General features: G+C 38.3%; 1 long non-coding RNA gene across 5 annotated transcripts in view; it reads left to right on the top strand.

Moving 5' to 3' along the window:
* Positions 1 to 14,367, top strand: part of LOC148400486 (uncharacterized) — a 205,558-nt gene that overhangs the window by 126,243 nt on the left and 64,948 nt on the right. For 4 of the 5 annotated variants that reach the window (XR_015857519.1, XR_015857518.1, XR_015857522.1 and 1 more), the window contains exon 4: positions 11,070 to 11,221. This is a non-coding gene — a long non-coding RNA (uncharacterized LOC148400486). Of the gene's footprint in view, positions 1 to 11,069; positions 11,222 to 11,750; positions 11,824 to 14,367 lie in introns of those variants that run through there. The other variant, XR_015857520.1, reaches the window with a different exon arrangement.

The following is a 14,367-nucleotide window of genomic DNA, read 5'->3' as shown; positions in this document are numbered from 1 at the left end:
ATTTATATACAAAATGAATACCAAGCGAAAGCAAACACACTATATATGAGAACAAAACAAAAACAAACAATAGCCTTATACAAGTATAGTTTAGTTAAAGGTTTTAAGGTATAGTTTAGTGTTCAGTCCAATCTTGAAGATGGCCAGCACTGTCATTAACAAGCAATAACTAGAAGACAACAGTCCCTACTTTTCTGAATATTTTTAATATTAATGTGCACATTTTATACCATGTTTGTGTTAGAAGGGTCACCCAAAGAACTACTAACCAGGACACTTTGCAAAACTATGGGTCATGGAGCAAAAATGAAGACAAAGCATTATGATGTAGCTCTGGATAAAGGTTGATCACGTTCGAACTCATGAACAACTAGTATTATGTGTCTACCAACTTTAGAACACGAATGGCAGCCCTGATGGCAAATTAGGATTATGCTTATTAGCAAATATGGTTTGGGCATTGGTCAGAAAGAAGTAAATGGAATTTCAGAACAAAATTGATACTTTTTCAGAAATATAATGTATGTAAAAAAAATGACAACCAGACCCAGAATAGAATATATTTTTTAAGACAGACCCACAACCCTTATTTTGTATTACTATTATTTTTATTCAACAACCAACATCAATCCTCTTGTTCACCTTCCATAATTTTTGGGCTCTTATATTACCACACTGCCCAGGATCCTCATTTGGTTTCATGTGATCGATCCCAGTTGTCATATATGTTAGCTTGAGTTTCATTATTTGCACCATACTATCCTAGTTGAGTCCATTTTTGTGAGAAACGATTAAAGCTGATTCCATACCGCTTTGTAGCTAGGGCTTAAGAATGATGACCAGTCCAAACACTTTATTTGGGGTAATTTGTAGAGGTACACAGAAGCATTAGTTCCATTGTTTACCTTGGATATAGATCCTTGGAAAGGGGGCTTTACTAATTGCTGTGTCTTGGAAACGGAGCCAGGTAGTGCAGCCCTTCTGATGAGTCTGTCGTATCCGCGAGAAGGGGAGGGAGGCATGGTAATGATTATGGAATTACTGTGGCAGAGATTGTGATGGCTATCCTAATGATTTCATGTTACCCTAATTAGTGTTAAGGTGGGGGCACTGGTGGAGCGGAGGCGAGGGGAAAGAGCGGGGAGACGATAAAGAGGTAGATAGCAAGAAAGAGGCTCTGAGAGGAACAGACAAAGACAATTAAGCGGGAGGTTCCGCAAGTTAGTCAGAGATGTCGATGGCGCGCCGAAAAGAAAAGCGATGGTGGAGGTGAAAGGCAAGACAAAAGAGATAGGACATGTGGGAGGAGGTTCATTAACTAAATTTGGATGAATTATTTTTATGACTGTGGGCTGCTGAATCTCCTTGTAGCTTCAATTTCTGAAAGGCTCATCTCACACAGAGAAAGAAGTCAACCTCCCCCGCTGACTGCCTCTTCCGAATTCATTAGATGAACATCAGCTCATGAACATTCCTCTCTCTTTGGTAAGCACATTAGCCATGAATGTTACTTCCTGGCTAATTGCATATTGAAAATTTAGCCTGACTATACAGTGCACTATTAATAAGGACTAATAACAAGGACAAATATGGAAAACAGTCCTGTTATTATGGCATTTTTTGATTAGTCTGCTGCTGAATAGTGGGAATGAATTTGGATTAATTATTTGTGTATAATTGCATAGGTAGTAGAAAAAGCATATTAAGTCGTCTGAAAAGTAGGTCAGGAGTTGTTGGTGCCGAAAGGGAATCTACTATGACATTGTACACAAAGTTAAGGACTCTATCATGTTCAAATTTAACTACCTGAGAACAACATGCTCCTGTGTGACTCACCAGTAATTAGGGCTTATTTGCATTATTTTCATGAAACTAATTGAATATGCAGCTTTTTGAAGTGCAGTCATCTCAAAATAAGACCGTTTTTCTTTAGAATCCTAAACACTCCTGAGAATAGGCTTGCAGGAAAGTTATCTTTTGGTATAAATTTTGTAATATGATGATATTTTGCCCTTTCTTACCGACTGTAAGAGTCATGCTGAAGAGTACTGTTGTATTTTTTTTTTTTTTTTTTTTAAATATCCACATCTGTGTTTGTTTGTATTGACAAGATTAACAGATGGTGATTCACTGCACACGGACGGGCAGGAATTCTGAGCAACCCGCACTCAGTAATGAGTAGTTATTTAGCGACTGGCTAGATACTAATCTTGAATCACAGGTTGCCTTGAGTCAACCTATTTGCATCGCTACATTTTTTTTCCTCATCACCATGAGAACAAAATAATCCCATGATGGCAGCGTTTGTTTGCATACACTCTTTACATTTAGACATTCTAATTAGCACCTCATTACAGTCAAAGTCAAAGAAACTGTTTTGATATAATCTGTTTTAGTTATTACCCCAAGGCACATGTAGCGCTGAGATTAACCATACTGAATATTATCATGGAACCTCGAAGATTAAAACCTTGTTCCTTGACCAGAGGTGGACTCGCCCAAACACAGAATCCTTTGATATTTTCAGAGCCCCCCAAACGTCAATGAAGTTTTATTATTTGATTTAAAGGAATTAATTTTAATTCATGCATTTAAAAATGTGCTTAATCTGTTATGATCCTGAGCTGCCACCAACTCCCTTCTCAAACAATGGCCTGTAGAAGAAGGTATAGTGTTGCCATGTTACAAACTTATTGCTACATTGTAAGGACAATGAAGCAGAGTTATCCCAGTGGAGCGGAGAAAATGAGATGGTGAGAGGAAAACCGATTCCATCAAAACCAACCAATAGCAAGCCAGACCATAAAAATTGAAGCCTACTACACTAATGTAGTTAATGTTGGTCATTACAAAGGTACTTGGTGAGCTAAGTATTTATTGAGGTGATCCTTGGTGTAAAATGTTTAGGAAGCAATGATCTAGAAGAGGTGGTTGATTGTTTTGAGCAGCATTTAGGTTGGGTTACTACACACCTGACCAAATAACCCACACTTGGGAGAAAATGAAAGGGTCCGAGTATGAAAGCATCCTATACCTGTAATGTCCATGACCAATTTTTTTTCTGCTCTTCTTATGCCACAACCACATTGAGACTTTTTTTTAATGACTTTATAAAATAATCCGATGGTGTTTGCGACTAGATCTTTCATGATGGGTACAACGTGGTTCCAAATGAGGTCATAAACAACAGAAATCCATCTTTTTAATTGCCCAAAAAAAGCCAGAGGAAATGCAAAACTCACAACTGGAGTTCAGCTTTTGATACACATGATAGAGATCATCGCTCAAGTTTTACATTATATCTTCCCTAAAATATACTTTGAATTCTACTTGCGCTACACTGCATTCTATTTGTGAAAAGTTACCATTATATATGCTTTCATAGAATCCCATATAGTATTTGGGTCAAAAAGCTGTTCCTAAAAAAGATTTGGGCAAATAGAATTGCTGTGGTCCATAGACTATCCATGTCCATCCATCCAGATAATTTATACCTCATTCAGAGCAAACTAATCCTTTGATGGGCAATGATACTCTGCAATATATGAAAATGGGCTAATCGCTATGATTTCCTAAGAGCCCCCAGACCCCAGTATGTTAAACACCCTAATTCTTGTTGAGTCCCACAAAGCACTTGTCAAATCTTCTCTCCATGTTTAGGATTAACCTAATCCAACCATATGAAAATGAAAGTTCAAATGTTCCTTCTTTGCCGCGAAGTAACTTTCTCTCTCGTTATTGTTATGTCACTCTGCCCTCCAAAATGGAGACAACTTTTCTTTTTTTTTTTTCCTCCTCTGTCTCTACATTCAAGTGAGTGAAGGGGTGGATTATTCATTTAATGAAAGCGAGATGGATATATACGCACGGCAAGAGTTGAGGCAGCCAGCTAATCATACTGCTGCTCCGGAGACCTCTATATGTCACTTAGTATTATACTGTAAATACCTTCTCACGAGAAGGCGAGAAGCAGAGCTGTGGACATTTCTGAAAATTCAACACTTTCTATAATGACCTGCTATTGATGTTGCATTAAGACGAGTTAGCTCCTTATCTTTTTCCTCTTCTTCTTTTTTTTTTTGCATTTTCCTTGCATGTGCTTGCTCCAATTTTTAATGACCTCCGCTGACTTAAAAGGGAAATGTGTGCCTCACATAGAGTAGTTGTACGTTTCCAACTCTGTGCACTAATTACTTACTGAAATCTTTGTGAGTCAGCTGCAGGTGTGAGATAGAGTTCTTATTCCACTGAATCCGTCCATATTTAACAGTTACTGAGGTTCCAGCATGCTTCGGACTGTTCTTAGACCTGGCTTTTGCCATTTTTCCCCTCATATTCATTTGGGACTTTAATTGCGTCGTTTCACAAAGTCGTTGTGGATTGTAGGCTAAAAACGTTTTTATACAGCGCAACAAGGAGGGTTGATATTTTGGCACGAGACATATAAACCCCATTGAAATGGTCTATTGTGTCAGTGATTCAGAACGCTATGACACACCACATTTCATGCACTCGTGTCAAACAAATTCATTTGGTAAGTTTACATTTTACTCCTTGCAATCCAATATCGTTTTGCCAGATGGCTAGGTCGAAGGTGCTGCTTCGTTTGAAAATATGAAAGAGGTCATACAGTCCACACTAGAGAACCTTTATGATGTTGAATGTGGAATGGAAACATGCTCAAAAGTTATTTTCTTAAGTTTGAAGATCAAATAACTCCAACTTGTTTTTCTCATTTTCTTACAAGTGCTGTCAAGAAAAAAGTTGAGGCTTGTTAAATTCCATTGTCACGTCGTCTTTTAGAACATTTTAATTGGGATAGTTGCCTGACTGCTCCTTTTTAATTACCTTTATTACAGAATAAACTGGGTGCTGTTTACTCACAATCAGACATATTATTAAAATGTTTACCATGCTTATCAATATGCAGAAGTCACATTTTCTTTCTGCAAACTAACAAGTAATGGATAATTAAATGTAGCCTCATATTTATCCCTAGTTCAGATTCCACATTTACCAATTTATCAATGAGTGATTGTATTGTACCTACTACCGATACATTCCAACTTTTTAAAACTGTAAACTCTGATATGCCCTATCGAGATGAAAATAATTGAATGACTTGAAATGTCCCTTTGACTAGGAATGTGTTACAATCAATGAGATATATTCAAACATCACATTGGTGATTGGAAACCTGATAAAAACGTAACCCCAAATATTGCAAGTATTTCTCAGATTCTCCTGCCAAGAAAATGTTAAACATTCAACCCTTACAGAAAAAAGTCTGAAGCAAATGCATTTTATCAGTATAAATTGATTTTTGAAAATACGATTTGAGGTCCTTAATATTAGGAACATATGTCACATGTAGGAATTAATATGGCTGCACATATTCAAGTCACAGCAGATTGTCCCGGATTATCTGTGGTGGGAGATCTAAACCACAGGGCTCATTTGAATTGTGGATAACTGTGATAATCCTATATCAAACAAGGATCTTTAATCCTATTTGAAACATGTCATGTTATGTCAAAAAGAAATACCTAAATCTAATATATAAATCCATATACCAAGGTGACTTTTATTCATTTATAGATGAGATGTGTCACAAAAATACAAAGTAGAAAGTACAAGTTTCCCTCTTGGAAGTAACCTTTCCAGCATTCTCTGCCATGCCTTAAAATCCTCCTGGAAAGAATCTTTGGGTATCTGCCACATCACGGTCATTATTGCCATCTTGATGTCATTCACATCTTTCAAACAGGTCACTTTGAGCTAGGAAAAGAGGAGGAAAAATGGATTGAGGTCGCTCATTGCCGAGGTTGTTCCAGCACAGCGATGTTCTTCTCGGCCAGGGATTGTCAGATGCTCAGGGGATTGGGAACTCATTTCAGTTTGAAATATATCCTTTGTAACACTAGTCCTGGAATTTTTCCGATCCACCTAGTATGTAAAAAATGATCCTGCAAGAATAGTTAGTGGGATTCAACATATAGCAACGGCAAAGTACGTATATCAAGTTCTATTGCTACTCTCCTTTGGGATATCACTATGCGAAATATTCAAAGCATGAACATTCTCAGATTATCACCCCTTCGCATGTGTGCCCTTTTCATCAACCCTTATTGGTAATCAACCCTCAAGGACATCTTTGACTGCAGATGAGGAAAATACATGACTTCACTGGGCCTCCACCCAATCCGGGCTTCACACTGAGATTTATTTGACCTGTTAGCACGCCCTGACTGGCAGGAGCTGTCTCCGAATTATAACGGAGGATTATGCCTCTGGATAATGATAGGACCAGGAGGGGAAATTGACCATGTGCTTGGCTGTGGCGTGTATCCTCTAAACCAGATTACAGAGCATGAAGAAGCGTGCAAACAGGAGAGAAAAGCACACATAAAAGTCATGTCTAAAAGCTAACATGAATATTACACACATGCTTATACATACACACACATTCTAGCCTAATAAAGCATGGGGGTTGCAGCTGCGCTCAGATTATGAATCGCTATTAACCTTGCCAACCCATCAACACACTCGTCATAATGAGGCCGAATATAGGCTAATGCTCCCGCGGCCCAACACACTCAAGCATACACACACACGAATAGAGATATACACAGTAAAATCTACAAGGCATAGCATTTGAATTAGACAGCAGGAAAATATTCATTAATGTTGGTTTATCTGGAATGAATATGCCTCATGCTTCAATTAGCCTACATTTTCAAGGCGAGCGCCCCAATACACTGACACACTCACTTTCCTTGCTCACTCCAATAAGAGTGTCACCCCCCCTCCACTCACACATACTTTTGGTTGGGTCAATAATACGTGGAGGGGACGTAGGTATCTCGAGGCCATTTTTTTTACAGTATTTTCTGTTTATTTGTTCTACTGTGGAGGAAGACACAGTGACATGGCCACTGGCTCAAGATAATCCAATATCAAGTCCCCTCCCAAAAAAAAAAAAAAAAAAAAGATGCTATTGTTTCGTTTATTTGAAATATTGCCCTCTAATACCACATCACATCTGCTCCCTCAAAGGGAATCATTTGGTGCGGCTTGTGTATGTCTGCCTCCACAAACTGGAGACAGCACACATCCCTGCCGTCCAATCACAGCAATCCGTCAACCCCCTTGGGCTCTTTGAATGGTGGGCCGCTTTCACCAATATCTTTGGATAGTTTGAAGTTGGAAAGTTACAAAATGCAATCATGAGAGCACACATGTATTGTTGTTAAACCACGTATTTCCCCTAAGACTTGTAAAATAAATTCTAAAATTAATGTAATTCTAATAAATCTGTTTCTGAATACATTCTGTACATGTTGGAATATTTCAGTCCTCTCTGATGTGATTCATCTGAGATATTTCGAGTCGAACTTGTAAAGGTTTCTTAAAACTTGAAGTCCCGAATGAAGCCGTTTGATTACCTAAAGGGCCATGTGTGTCTGTTGTGGCTCCCTGCTGAAATCGGCATCAGCGTTTGTGTTGGATCTCCCAAACATGGATCAAAGCAACCAGACTCTCCTCCTCTTCCTCTTTTCATTTCCACTCACTCTTTGGTCGTTAAACGCTGCTTTGCCCTGCATATAAATATTTCTGTAATTGGACTTGCTGCTTGTTTGTGGCTGTCTGTTTGTTTAGATTGCGTTTGAAGCTTTGCTTAATTAAATTGCGTCCTTGGTGTTGGAATCTCCAAGCACTAGGAAATTCCATTGGACGAGTAAAAATGTTGCCCCCACTCACTACATTGAACTTTGGTTGTAACTTTAGAATGCAGATGAGAAGTCTCGTGAAATACATTTGTACACTCTGAGTTCATTCAACTATTAGTTCCCATGATTGATTGCCCTTAGTTTGACTTACTATTGAAGAATGAGGTGACATTCACCAACAAACAGTGTTGGAAAAGTTACTTGATAAGTTATTGGTTACCGTTAGTTATGTCCGCGGCAATTTGGATGTTTGCCGCAAGAATAAAAATGCCAGTTTTCACAGTATTAAATCATGAATGCATTATAATGCAGCGGTTTCTTCCCAGACTTGAGGAAAAATATATATACTTATTTTTTTTTATCATTTATTTTGTGAAAAATAGCAATCATCTTTTTCAATTTGGAGGAAAAATCCTAAACCAAAGTAAGCTGAAACTAATTTGGTCAGGTTTGACTTAGCAAGAAATTCTTTAGCGAGCTCGCGAATGGTCCACCTTTCAATTTCACAGACTATTGTGGGACTCCGATGTGTGTTTAAAGGTGAGGCTTGAGAACATAAAGAAAGTTACTAGACCACAGAGACGAAATATAAACGTTTAAAGGTTGGCCTCTGTGAAAGACAGCGCCCTCGTTTCTATATGTGTATCAAGGAATCATTGAAAATGGTCTTGCTCAGGTTTCCTATTGAAATGCATTTGGAGTAGTTAAACAAAATCCCAAATGGTTTCCAGGCTTCATCTCTGAACTTGTTTAATGGGCACTGATGTTGTTATTGTGGATGCGTTTTGATCTCGGATGCCACTTGAGGGGAATTAGAGGCCGATAGTTTAGCAAATTAAACAACAAAGATGTGGCATAGACCACATCATCCAATTTGTGCATGCAATGTTTTTTTGGAGCATATAAGGTCAGGCTTGCAATAGGGTGTCAACATGCATCCATGAGTCCTCACCCTAATGATAACCTGCACTATATCAATGGTGACCGCTCCCTAAGAAGGATACCTTATGTTTGATTGCGCTATCACAAGATTATTGTAATGTTTAGTAAATCACCACATGTGAGTGAATACAACATGAATAATAACAGCTACATATGTATTTCTGTCATTGGGGATGAAAGGCTTGTTAATTATATTTTCCAAAGCAATGAAAGAACCCACAAGGAAAAAAAAAGCCTTCATTCAAGGCAATGTTGGGTTTTTTTTCCAGAATATACACACAGTATGTCTTGATGTAGGATGTCTATGTTTCTCATTCTTTTCAGTTGAAGCCCCGCCATACAGAGCAACATGAGGGAAACCCACTGAACCTATGTGCAATGTGTCAGCTTCTGCTTCTAGTTTTAATGAATAGCCACTATTTTTTTCTATGATGAACGCCGCCGCAACATGAAAGATGTAACTGCCAGTCAAAAATGTGTATGCTCTTCCAAGAAAAAGGAAAGATTTCGATGAAGACCGAGCCAGCCGGCTTTAATACTCAACTAAGTTCATTTGTACCTGTACCTACAGTACAAAACAAAACTTGAACAATCTCAGATTTTGAGAAGCACGAGTGCAGTCAGTGAATAGCCCGTGAACACTCTCTCCTTTAGTGTTTCCTGTTTATTCCTCCTTGACAATCATGGCATGTTTTTTGTGGTTAGAAAAAAAAAACAATAATTATTAATGTGTTTTGTGATCAATTTTTTGCAGCGTGTCTGTGTTCAATCTTTTGAGGTCCTGCAAAGCGTTGCCAAATGTAGTTTTTGTTTTTCCAGTTGCATTTGTCGGCGTCACTCGGTAGGCCTAAATGAATATTGAAGGATATTGGGCAGAAGAGCCTTTAAAGACACACATAATTTGTTTGAAACATTTCAACTGTATCCACTATTTCAAAAAGGCTTCTGTACGTGAGGCTAAACGTTTTTGAGAGGTTGTTGCAATGTACTGTATGTTCCTTAGATGTTGATAATAATTCAGTTGCAATTGTTTTATGTAGCCATGCATAACTATTTTTATTTCATCATAATCTTGTCATTTTTTGCACTGTTTCACAGTATTGATAAAAGAAATTCCAATCTCCTCCCTATAATGAATTTCTTTTTCTCAGCTTGTGTAAATCTTTGGTCATTGACAAAGAGTGAGTCAAGTTGAAAAAAATGACCTGGGCAATTATGCTATTAAGATTATGATAAACAGGGTTACACTGTAGTTACTTGACTGAATGAAGGTTGGATCCAAGAAAAATATGCTATTGAAATTTCCTGTAACGTGAAGAAGGTAAACATCTGCTTCTTTGTGAGCAGTGCAATTCTAGCACAGTGTTAACGAGGACGTGAAGAAATTCATTCACTGAAGGGAGGAAGGAAGCAAGGGCCCCTTAAAAGCTCAAATTGTAGACTTGAGGGAGGAAAACATGACAAAAAAACATCAACATATTTAAACCAAAACTTTAAGATTGATGACTCTTTAATTTAGTGAGGAAATGAAGCATAAACTGTAGTTTATACTTTGTAAAATCAGATTAGATTCTGCTTGGCTAAACATATTTTATTGTTTTGTTCTACTATAATTTGTTTTGGTTTGGTCTGACAATATAGTTTTTGGCACATGATCCAGATGACCAATTGGGTGTTTTATTTTTACTTCTAAATGACTTAATTCCACGTTTCCTCTATGTGTGGAATATTTGTAGCTTTTAAGACATTACACGTTGAATTGCTCTGTGTTTGGGTCCATGGGATTCCCCATAATCAAAAACTGCAACATAATTTGGTACATGCTATTCCATCTATGTGTAATGCATTAATTAATCGAGCTAATATGTAGAAAGATGCATTAGTTCTTTATATAATCAATCACTTTGACATGAGAGAAATTACTGACACTGACCCTTATTTTCACTGGAATCTCTGAAGACTCTGATGATTAATTAATTGTGGCTGCCAAGTTTGCTGCAGGAAGTTTTGATCTGCAAGGAAGCACAGCAAAATTTTGTACCTCCTCGACCATGCACCGAAATTCACAGACGAGGTTTTCTTGTTCCATTTGTTCCCTCGCATTTGTCATTTCAATTGTGTGCTGTCATACTAAAAAAGCTACAGATATCTCCAATCCTTGCTCAGTGAAAAGAACTCCACAGTGGGCTAGACTCATTTACAAATTGTGCTAGTATACTAAGGCTTCACACATCTACCGTGACCAAGATTACCAACATTTATTAATACCTTATGAATTCATTATTGTCTGAATTTCCCTCGTATCTGGATATAAATGAACTTACCTGTTGAAATTATGGCTAGCCTTGGGTCTCTCTTCTAAGCAGTTTATTTCATGTGGTATCTCTTTTTTGCCAGACATTTCAAACATCCAAACTACAGCAGAGGAAAAGAAGCCTTCCCATAATGCATCGGAAGAAAATAATTAATTTTTCAATCACGCTGCCTTGGTGAAATGGCATGGAAGAGATTGCTTGGGCTTTTTCCACACAGAAGAATATGACGTCATGGTGAGTTAAAGATATTTCTCATTTATAACGTTTTTAACCCAAATCTGTCTTTGCTTTTAAACAAATTATACACGGTAAAACGTATAAATGCTTTAAACGTTACATTTACACATCTGGCAGGTATCTAGTTGGCTATACTTGTGACCAGTGCTAATGTCAACATTCATCTCCAGTGCCTTGACTTTACTATCACTTCAGCCCTCACATCTTTACTATGCTCAGTCATGTTTGTGGCTCCTGACGCCCAAATTCTGGCTGAACATTGCATCCCCTGTGAGCATGGCACCCTCACTGCTACAGTCTAGTCTTCTCCCAACACCCCAGGTTGAAAAAGCTTGTCCCTCATTTAGAATAAGCCAAATACATGTTCTCATTGGAAAAATATTATCACAACAAACATGAACATAATTGCGCAATACTGACCCTGTGTGGCCGCAATATGCCTCCATATGAATGTGTGTACACATTAGCCAGTATCCCTCAAACCTTTACTTTATCCTCACTGAAGTTCTTTTTTTTTTCTTGATAGTCAAGGTCATCACATTGTACTACACACCAAGGTCGCCATCTAACTTGAGGAGAAATCGAATGTCCTGTTCACCAAGAATGAAAAAAAAAAAAAAACGTCAATTAGGTTGTTGATTCAATTAAAGGAGTAAGTGAGATAAAGCCAGTGTTGTTTATCATTGCTTAAAGTAACGCTCAATATCGAGCGATGTTAATTAGAGCTGTGTAGCTAAAACCAAGGGCTGTGGGAAGCCGTGCTTCCGCAAATGCTTTGTGCCTTCTCAGTTCCATTGATCTGAAGACAATTAGACTTGGAATTTTTATACCTCTGGCCAGGCAGCTCCTTGATCATTATCATTGGTAAAATAAAGGAAAATAGATGGGAAAGAGAAAAGGAAGGGAAAACATGGTAGCATTTGAAAAATTTGAAAACATTATCCTCTGCACATACTGTACTGCCCATTATTCAAGCTCCCGCCTTTGGGCTACTTTATTTATTCAGACTTATCTCATGAGCTTTATATGCAACTTTGTATTTATTGTAGGCTTTTGTTCAGTCTAGCAAAATGAGGATCTCAATTGTTATTTCAAAGATCATTTGTTGTTGGGCAATGACCATAATGAAGACAAACGTGAGAGAAAATGATTGGTTCCATGTGCTCCATGGTGGAGAATACAATACTCTAGTGCTGGCCGATGTGGTCTGGAAATCATGGTTTTTTTTTTTTCCTGATGCACAGCTGCTTCCATACTTTTGACAAAGTAGTTTGATTGTAAGATGACTTTTGAGGACAAAAGCAGCTGCGTAATGAGCTCATGTCATGTAATGAAATGTAATGCCGCAACTTTTGAAGTTGAGTTTTAGGCTCAGTGACTTGTGAAAGACCAAAGAGTATTTCCATGGAGGCAACATGATATGGGTCTGGGGGAAAGATTGGGGCAGACTGGCTAAAGAGCATATGGACTCGTACAGATTGACAGCAAATGGCAGGTATGAGCCAGACTTGTAATTAAAATGAGTGGCAAAAACAGGTTAAATCAAATACTGTGTATTGAAATGCAGAAAAACACAAAGCAGAAGATATTTTTAAGATGAAATGCATAGTTAATGCCCCCTGTGGAATGTATAATGAAGCTGTGTTTTCAAACTGAGAATAACTTAATGCTGGCTGGAGCCCTGCTATAAAGGTTCTTGTCTCATCTGTATATTTACTACCATTCTCTCTCTCTCTCTCTCTCTCTCTCTCTCTCTCTCTCTCTCTCTCTCTCTCTCTCTCTCTCTCTCTCTCGATCCCTCCCTCATTGTAGCATTTGTTGTCTCGGCTCACTCGGGGCCCGTTGGGCTTTGCTGCACTTAAATATTTATCAAAACAATTTGGAGTGACATGTTGCCTCTGTTTTAACCAAGAGACGATACCCTCAGGTACAGACAGACAAATGCATCCAAATATGTTCAGGCCAAGCGTACGTAAACTGCAGAGCGGCCTTTGTGTCCGACCCTGTAAATTGATTTCAAAGATTTGTCTATAAGTACATTTTAAAATTTAAGGGTAGTTGCCGAAAACATGTGCAGAGTATGAACTACTGCATGTAAATGGGAATTGTGGTGACATATAGGAATCAACTGGTTTTCACCAGTTTTCCTGATTTATTTATTTTTTTCGGGGAGGAGTGGCTAAAGCAGTTTGATTCGCCTCTTGTTTGTTACTTTGCGAGCTACATGTCCTCCTGTCTTTATAAGAGTGCCTCATTGTTGCGGGATGGATATTCAAGTCATTGAAAACTCTAAACGGATATATGTAGTTATGTGTAGGCAGCGCATTTAGCGGCCATATCATGATTTCAGTAGTGCGCATATGTACATATTTATAAATATTCAAATTCAATGTTTACATCAATAACAAATGCTTGCAATTATGTACAGAGAAACACATTTATTGTGATGTGCAACCACAACATGACTCACATGGTAATGGTTTTGTGAATAATTTATCAGATGTGTGGTTTGGTCCACAGAGTGCAAAACATTACTATCCAAAGCCCATTAAAGCTGAACAGAAGGTGCACTATTTCAAATAGTTTGCACCGATGTTTTGCAGATTTGCCATCCGCTCGTACACATCCATCAATACCAATATGGTATTCATATGCAGTCATCGACGCTAGGACCAGATGAGTGATCGCTCTTGTGTTTTTGTTGTGCACAAATGGAGATCGGAGCTGTGCAGGCGGGGCGCTCGCTCTCTGCTCCCGTCCTTCTTTAGACTCCTTTTCCGAGCGCAGCTACGAAGACACATCCATCATTTCATTGCCAGACATGGCCACGGTAACAGAATACTGATATGTTTTTCTCAAGATCTTGGGCAGAAATATGATCTCTTGACACTGAAAGCCTGGCCTTGCCACTGAAGCCACTATATTATCTGCACAACTGCACGCAGACTATGTATTTAAAGGAAAGGCTGGATTTACATGACATTTAATGTGCGGTTCTAAATTGAGTGCTGATATCCAGTCATTTTGGACTGTCTATTTACATCAACAGGCAAGACACCCGTATCCAATTTTGCTGTCCTTACATTTACACATGAAACAACCCACAGGCGCAAGTGCCAGAAACGTAATGATGAATACTAAAT

Source organism: Syngnathus floridae, chromosome 3 (assembly GCF_059516105.1).
Source record: "Syngnathus floridae isolate MCC-2025c chromosome 3, RoL_Sflo_1.0, whole genome shotgun sequence".
In the NCBI taxonomy this organism is placed as follows: Eukaryota; Metazoa; Chordata; class Actinopteri; order Syngnathiformes; family Syngnathidae; genus Syngnathus; species Syngnathus floridae.
This window is presented reverse-complemented; position numbering and strand designations above follow the sequence as displayed.